Raw genomic sequence first — 9,098 nt, 5'->3', positions numbered from 1 at the left:
ATTCTATTTCAACCAAATCATATAGAAAGATAGAATATTATGGATGTGGACTAATTTGCATATTAGTGTGCAATCTCATCCATTTACTGTATTGCTGTTGCTGACTTCAAGTAATATAAGCAGTGTAATCCATGTGCAAAGCAGGTGGAGATAGTTTGGGTCCAGATGTAGCCCAAAGACTCAATACCTGTTTTTATATCCCTGTTTATCAGGGATATAAAAAAACTCACACTGCTTTTATTTACCTCTAGGAGGACTGAATTTCTGTGAATTTGCAGCAGAAGTGATTTATGTGTTTCAAACAGCAATTTGCTGACTGCAAGAATAAATGCTTATCTCTAGCTTGCGGTAAGCCTGCTTACAGGCTGAGTAAAATAATCCAAAATTAATTAATGCATTAGTTAAATCAATAAAAAGAATATTTAACTTAGAAAATATAGCATTTATTATCTACTTTTATGGACTTCCAACTTCTAGAACTATACAGCACCCTTTGAATCACTTTCCCAACCACATAATTTGCTCAAATCAGGGTGATAGAAATGAGGCTGAATAGGACAGTACCATAGCTACTTTTGGCAAAATAAAAACTGGAAAATAAAAACTCTGGAAGAAGTCCAAACTCAAAGAAGATTAGCCCTGCATTAGATGTGGGAAACCCAACATCTTGCACTCTCCAGACATGCCTAGATAGACAGTTTATGAAATATTGCTTTGTTTGATGCATACAGCTTTAGATGTCCTGAAATAGTATGACAGGATATCTTTATTTACCAATCTGTTGGCCACTATTTCATATGAATACTTTAAATGGTTATTTCCCAGTGAGGTGCACTGGACATAAATATTTCAAAAGTTAATAACTGCAGTTTCAAAATACCCTAAGAAATTGGTCTTTTTGGCAAGTAACTCATGGAATCCACACTGATAGTTCTGCTACACTTCTGGGCAGCCATGATGACCACTTTCGCTTGTTTCAAATGTTGTTTCATCAAATCTCTATACCAGAATTGGCAGAAAGAACCCGGGGCTCACGCAAAAGAACCTGAGGGTGTTCAGATTTGTGATTTGATGTCAGGAGCAGATTAACTGCTGAGTTATCTTTCATACCCTTAGCACTGACAATTTTAAATTACCATGTTGCTACTACACTGACAGCATTTTTTACCATCTACTACTAACTTTGTGTAAGTTTCATAGCAGAACAGTTTATTGGACAGTTTTCATGCTTCAACAATGTGAAGGTCTATTGTCTCAGATTTTTCTTGTCATTTTCTTTCCACACATTTCTTTTCTGCGTCCCTACATACACACATACCCCTCAGTATCACCTCTATGGAATTAACTTTTACATAAATCTAGCTTGGAGTCTGGCCATTTTAGGGACTATCTCTGTTTCTTCAGCAGCTGGAATTAATGAGGATATTATGTCTACTGAAAAATGAGACTTTCGGAACGTAGGGACAAGGCATTCTCGGTGTGTGTAATTTATATTCGGTCTTCATATGATATGTGGATGTTCTCTTTACTTGTTTATACACACATAAAATGATCTGTTTGTAAAAAGACATTTGCCTTTGTCAAATAATGATCTCAGAAAATTCATAAAAAAGGAAAATAAATTAACTCAGTTTTCAATGACAGGGGTTTAATGACTTTTATATAGCAAGTAGATTTGGGATGTATTTTTGGCCATACTGAAAACTGAAGCCAAAACAAATGTCCAGAAGTTACACAGATTTTCAACAAAATCCATCTATATTTTAATAGAAATAAAAGTAAACATAAGAAATAAACCTCAGTCACATAAATTGCTGTAATGCCCTTTTTGCTTTTCCCAGGATGAATGTTGAAGTCATTGTAGCTTAAATAGGTTAAATAAAAATTTAAAATAACAAAAGGTAGAAAGTTAAAATCCAGAAATATCACAATATTCTACAGTATCTACTGCCTTATTTTAAATTCAACTTCTGTACAATGTAGGGAAGTAAAATGGAAAGGAATACATACAGATGAAATATATAACAATGATAAGCTTAGTTAAAATAATAAAGCTGTAAGTATAAGGGAAAATATAACAGGAAATAATGTTAAACATAGAGGAAAAGACAGAGGGTCTTTCATTGATTTTTGGAGCCTGCAGGTGGTGTAAGTACCTTAAGAATACTTCAGAATTCCAAATCAGTGGTTATTTTCCTCTTTTAATATTTTATAGAACTATATTGTATATTTGATAAGTTTGTATTTTTTAATCTGGTAGAAATTTTTTTTTCTGGATAAATTAGTGATGAGTTAGTTCACTATGAATTATTCAAAGAGCCCCATGAAAATGACGGCTCTTGGACTGTCTAATCTAAAATAATTACAATAAGTTGTATTAATTTATTTATAGGTCATTTGTGGGGAAAAAAAAGAAAAGTGGGTGGGATACTAGAATATAACAATGGATACTTTCAGAATATGATAAAAGAGATCACCCACACCATCTCTTTGTTTTAGATTTTTAAAAAGGATACATATGCTCGAGCTAACATATGTAGCTATAGCAACTTACTATTTTTCCAATATGAAAAATACTGCAGCCAAATAATCTTTGCTCATCAAATGTATTAGCAAGAAGACAATATATTTAAAGATAATGATATACTTATTGTTTTAAAGTTCTTATACATGTCGATGATTTTCTTGCATGTTATCTACAGTCAGCCAGGACTCTTACATCACAGCAGATGAGGATCTGAACTAAACTTAGTTAGATCCTTTCAGCAGTGTTTTCAGCTTTCTGGTGAAATTATCACCTGTAGTCAAAACAACACATTCAATTACAGGCCTGATTTTTATGAGGTTTCCTAAACACATGTAACCATTCACTCTTCCCAAATCACATTTGTGTGGGCTGCAGGTGGGGGGATGCCCTAGGAGAGGTCGGGCAGGGGCAGTAAAGGCTGGTAGTTCCTTTGGGGTCCTGAGCTTTTTCCGTATAATGAGTTTACACCCTTGCTTGGTGGGCATCCCGATCTATGTGGTAATAGTTCATGCTTAACACTTCTTTCTTGGTGTAGGAACTGCTCTTTGATCTACCAATATCAGTCGTAATATTAATCATTTTGTAATAATTTTCAATAAGTGACTTTATGAGTACTAAATTTCAAACTTTCACTTTTGGGCTGATACCAAGTGAAGCTAAGTAGGAACTGCATCACTGTCTTTAAACTGAAAATAGATATTATTGAGCACTAAGTGCCTAAATTTTGGGCTGCTTCATGTTGAGACTGTTGAATAAAGCACTACTTTTATTTGAAAAGAGTAGCAAAGGCAATGATTGCAATAAAGAGTTATTCCTAAAAGTTTTCTTACTTTTATCGCACCTCCTTAGGAAAGGCTGCCTTTTCACAAAGCATCATAAAAAGTTTTGTTTGTTTGTTTGTTTGTTTTTCTTCACTCTAAAGTCTTTAGTGTAAGAAATTTCTAAGAAAGTTTGTACTCAGATACTTTCTTAGAAACTGTATTTTCCCAACTAAAATAAAATAACACTGAATTCTTAAGTACCAGTATCAGCAAAGCTATGAAGGTTATGTATACAGCAAAATGCAATGCTACGAAGAGATATGGAGCACCTTGGTGAAGCAGTTTGAGAAGAAAAATAATCTCCTACTGCCCGCTGAATCTGCCAAATACATATGTGAGGTATTTGTTAGATTATAACTAGCCTTTTCCCCATGAATTACATTTTCAAATTACACAGTATACATGCAGCATTTGTCCAGAGCTTTGTAGTACTAAATACAAGGATTACTATGGCTTGTTTATATTGAAAACCAAAGGATTACCACTGTTTGTATAATGAATCAATTCATGTAAAAACCATCACTTTACATCTGAGATTAGATTGCTACAATAACCTTGATACTGTTATGATTAGCACCCATTTGTGAAATAGAAATAATTTGCTTCAAAGACCTGAGAAGTCCTTTTCTGAGTTCAAGCAAAGTACATCACCTTTTGCAATTATTCCCCATATGGTACTGAAATCCACTTAAAATATACTTTATTGTTATGGAAGCTTTAGTTCTCCTTGTCTACCACAAGTGGAAAATAAATTTACCATCTTAAGAGTTTATGTTGTTTAAAGGGAAAAATAGTATATTTAGTTTAACAGAAACATAAATTTGCTATGAAAAGTGACTTAGTGGAGCAGTTATATGAGTATGAATTCTATTTCCACAAGCCATTGTGCAAGGAAAACTTAACATAAACAACTGAGTCAGGATAATTACTGAAAGTTTTGCTATTCTTTTCAGGGAAGGCAGGGTTTCAACCTTGAATGTAGCATGGTTAAATGCATCACTGCATTTTAACTTTGTGAGAAGGCTTTTGGTTTTGTTTTTGTTTTTCCTGAAAAAAATGCCTTTGGAGGGAATACTCTGGTGATCTAGAAGACAGGGAAAAGCTCTGGCAACTAGAAAAGTGTACATATCCATCATTAGTATGCTGAAACTATTTTGAGTTGTGGCAGCTTGTTCTTATTTTATTTAGGACATATTCTCGAGAGAGCTGTATGTTTTACTTGAGAATGCTTGAGGCATAGTTTGAAGTAAACACATCAGTGCCTATGAATCTGCACAGAAAACTTTTTTCCTTCTGGAACTCAAAAATTCAGAAGCACTTTGTATAAAAAGAAGTTCCTATTCTTCATTTTTGAAAGTTGAATGTGAAATACATTTGGTTCCAAAGTTTTGCTTTGAAGTTATTTTTTAAAAAGCAAAAATCCAGTGGCAGATTTTGGTGGTATTTTTTGTTTGTTTGTTTGTTTGTTTTGGTGTGTGTGTGATATTTACAGCCCATTACTTTTTTGCCAAATGATAATAGTACTAAGTAAACATAAATACATTGCATTATCTTTCATTCTGCTTGCTAAATGCCAGCAATTACATAACAGCTGTAGTGGCTCCATGGTGTGTAAAGCCATAAATTAGCACACTGGCATGACGTTACAAAAAATAGATGATTTTATGATAATCAGGAGACACCTGTGAATAAGAAATGCATGATCTCTCAAACAAAAGCAAAGCAATGCATCCTTTATAACTAGAGTGGATTGTTTTCAAAGCAGCTATGATGCCAGCAGATTATAAATTGCTCTGCAGGTTAAAAAGTCTAGCTAAATGTATGTAAGCAGTTAAATAAAATTTTAATTATAACAAGCCAATTTTGCAAGTATTATATTATACCTTGCATGCAGGAACTTCCCAAGTCTTCATTTTATTTTACTAAATTATGTGTATACACTTATGTATGCTCAGAGGTACATGTTGTCTATCAACGGTTCCTGCATCTACTTTGCACTGACAAGTAAGTGTCATTTGCATGCAGACTTCTGGGCTAAGTTAAAATTTGTCTGCAGTGTCAATATGTAGAAAATTATATATTTAATCTTCATTGTGGTTCAAAGAACTGTTGACAGTTACTTTGACTAGAGAGGACAAAATTTTGTAAACCCTAAATTAAGAATAGGGTTTATACTATACCTTTCTGGTCCTTTTTTTCACTTGTGGCAAGTAAAAGCTTGGCCTAAAACCCATGGAAATAATTAATTCATCCTTCATTTGGAATGCTTAGTTTCCCCAATAACATTAATGAGAGATTTATGTAAAAATTTTTTTTGAAACAGTAAATAATTTAAATTGACACTTTAGTACTATGAATAGAGTTCTAGTAAAAAAAGTCGGTGGAAGTAAATCTAAAAATATAAATGCCCTTTCTTTTCTTGTTTCCAAATAAACTATGTTGGAAAAGGCTTCTTTTTTTCTTCTTTCCTTCTGAGAAATGCTTTCTTTTCTATTTTGGCATAGCAACTGTATTCTCTTAATATGCTGTTAAGCAAAATGGTTAAAATAAAAATGAAACATAATTTGCCAGATTCCAATTACCTAATAGAAATTCTTGTCTTAGGCATCAGAATATTAGTATGGCATTAGTGTTCTTGAGTAGTTGTATCTGCCAGATACCAGCTCGTTACGGAGAAAGAGTCATACCTAAGTCGGGCACTTGTTAGAAGACGCCTGACTGTCACTCAGGAGAGGATTTTTTCTGGATGAATGAAACATATTTACTTTGACACTAAATTGAAGGATTTTTTTTGTTTTGATGGTGAATATCAATAATTTTTTGTCTGAAACCATTTTCCTCTCTAGATTTTAAATGAACTAGATATATGTTGTTTACTGAGTTTTTACAACTAACAGCTTACTTACACTAAAGCACTTCTAATAGATGGAAGAGAACAATTTTCCCTTGCAGAAATAATGACCTTTTCTATCTTGTTCACTTTACTGCTCTAAAAGTGTCTCTCCTTACTGTTTTAACTGTAAGGGAAGAAAACTGATTTTCTCCAAGAGTTAAATCAGTTTGTTTTCTTTTCCCTCTAGCTGAGCATTAATCTGATCCCAAGATTTTTATTTTAAAAAAAGCATCTTTTTTGCTATTATGCAATAGTATAACAGTATACAATTTTTTTCTTAATCTCAGGTCATTAGAAAAAATAAAATATCTTAAACTTCTCAGGATGAAGTCTCACAGCCTCCAAATTCCCCTGGGTTCATTTGCCAAGCTCTGTTTCTTATTTTAGCAGGTATTTCTCTCAGTTTCAGATAGGAAACATAGGCAAAGATTGTCAATGTTTTCCAAATGGAAGTGGATAAAATATCTTTTAATGTTTTAAACTTGAAATTCCAAGCATGTATTAAGTAATATATTATTAGAACAAAATTACTTTTTTGTGTAATTGATAGATACTGCAGAGATATCCATTTTACCAGTTATCAAAATAATAATACTATAATAATATGAATTTATAAGAGTTGACTGTTTCTTTCCCTGGATAAAGATTATAGAAGCTTCTATACTTCTCTAGGAAAGTTGGTTTTTGTACCTTTCATCTGTTTGGAGTCTTGTGGCGGTATATAGACATCATTAAATGACACAATAATAGAAGTGTTTAACAACACTACCAAAGTTTTCTTACTGCATTGGGATAGCAAGATAAAACCTGTTTTCTCTTCTAAATAATGGTAGAATTGACATTTTAATTTCAAAACATTAGTGTTATGTAGCATACATAACAGGCAAGATTGCATATAACAAAAGTAGTTCCTATTTTTCCTGGCTTTCTTGATGCTTTCCTTTTTTTTTTTTTTTTCTTTAGCTGAATGTTTCTTTAAAAATAGGTAGATTGTTGGTCTGTTTGTTTGTTTGATTTTTTGTTTTGTTCAGAAAATAAAGGGAAGTATTTAATTGTCATCAGAGAAACACACTTCGACACGTTATAGCTTATTAAACTGAAGTGAAATTTATTATTTCCACCCAGGTTTTTGTTTACCTGAACTACTAAATGAGATGTGGGAATTGTCCTCCTGTCTGTATCGGTTGCTAACAGTTTACTCTGGATATTGAGCTTTGTGGTGGATTGTTTGCTCCAGCTCCACCGGATAGTTTGATATATAGTCTGTTTTTAAAAAATAAAGCAGTTGTAAGGGGGTGCAGGATATTACAGCTGTTCAAAAAAATGCAATTGATTCATCATACTTAGCTGAATTGGTCAAAAAGAAGCTTTCTGTTTTTAAATAATTTGTTCGACGGTTCCAAAGTTCAAGTCTGAAAGTTTGCGAAGGCTTCCACTGGCAATTTTTTTAAATTATTTTTTAATTTTTTTTACTGGAAAAAGGAAACATTTCAAAATAATAGCATTTGGATATTCAGATTTCACAAGTTCTGCTATTTGCAGTTTATCAAAGCAAAACCTTATTAAATATAGACACAAAAAACTGGCGTCACACTTTAAAGAAAGCATCAGCATATTTTGACAATTGTGTCATCAATCTTCCACAGTTTTAGACTGAAAGTCAACTCACATATTTTAATCTCTATATTAATTTCTAATGTTACCTATATACACTTCTGTCAATATTCTGATGCCAAAAAACAAGTAAATGTTTAATGCAGGTTCACAAGAGCTATTGAACTTAATAGGAGTCTAATTGAACACTTAACTGAAAAAGAACATGCGTAAAAAACATGGAGAAAGAGACATTTTGACATATTTCTAGCAGAAACAAGTATGAAACCATTAAATTATGATAATTTAGAATACAAGAGTAGATAATATTCTCCAGTGCCTTACTTATCTATTAACATTTTTATAGACAACTGTAGACAACCTATAACATAATGTTTTGCATTCAGTTCAGATGGGAAAATGATTACGAAGTACGCTAAGTGGGGAAGAATCTGATCCACTGTTACTGGACCAGATAAACATAGGTGTAAACACTCTATACTTGTAATCCCCTTAAAAAATAATGTAGAATGTATTCACTCCAGGCCTATTCAGAAGTCGAAACATGTCTTGAGTTACAAATAGAACCTATACAAACTACTATATTCAGTAACATTCCTAACTTGAAAAAAAAACCGTATTTCATTTAAGTTCATTTTCCAAAATATTTCATTATGCCCTGCAAAGGACAGAAATGTTGTTGGTGCTGAATTGTGTTACTAACTCTTTAAAGAGCTGTTGAAGGCAGAGCAACAGTTGACTGTTTGTCTCTGACCTTGGTACAAGGCAGGAATTAAAGTGTATATTTATCACAACATGCAAAAAGTATGCATCGAAGTTTGAAAGCTGGTAGAAGAAAAGGTTTCTGCCAAAAAAGCAGTGATAGATATAGCAGTACATGGCAGAGATCCCAAGGTTGAGGCACCAGATGTGAGTTACATAATTTGTGAGGAAAGATGTTTAATGTGACCACTGCACAGTCAGTGCAGAGTAATACTTGAACAAATCGTTTGTTGTTTACATACGAGTCTATGAAGTGATAGCATTAAGTGTGTATACTTTGTTGAAAAACATTTATTCCACTCTGCGGTGGTCTGAAATGAATAAATTTGATACAAATCACTCTGTGCTCCTAGGCATAATATTACACAGATCTTCAAGACAGCAGGAGAGCACAGAGCTGATTTTTCTATAACTTGCATAATGCTTGTCTGAACTGTAGGGAAACATTTGCAGTTAGCCAAGAACCAAGTGTTACTAGAAT

This window comes from Caloenas nicobarica, chromosome 4 (genome assembly GCF_036013445.1).
Source record: "Caloenas nicobarica isolate bCalNic1 chromosome 4, bCalNic1.hap1, whole genome shotgun sequence".
Lineage (NCBI taxonomy): Eukaryota > Metazoa > Chordata > Aves > Columbiformes > Columbidae > Caloenas > Caloenas nicobarica.
Note: the sequence above shows the minus strand (reverse complement) of the source record.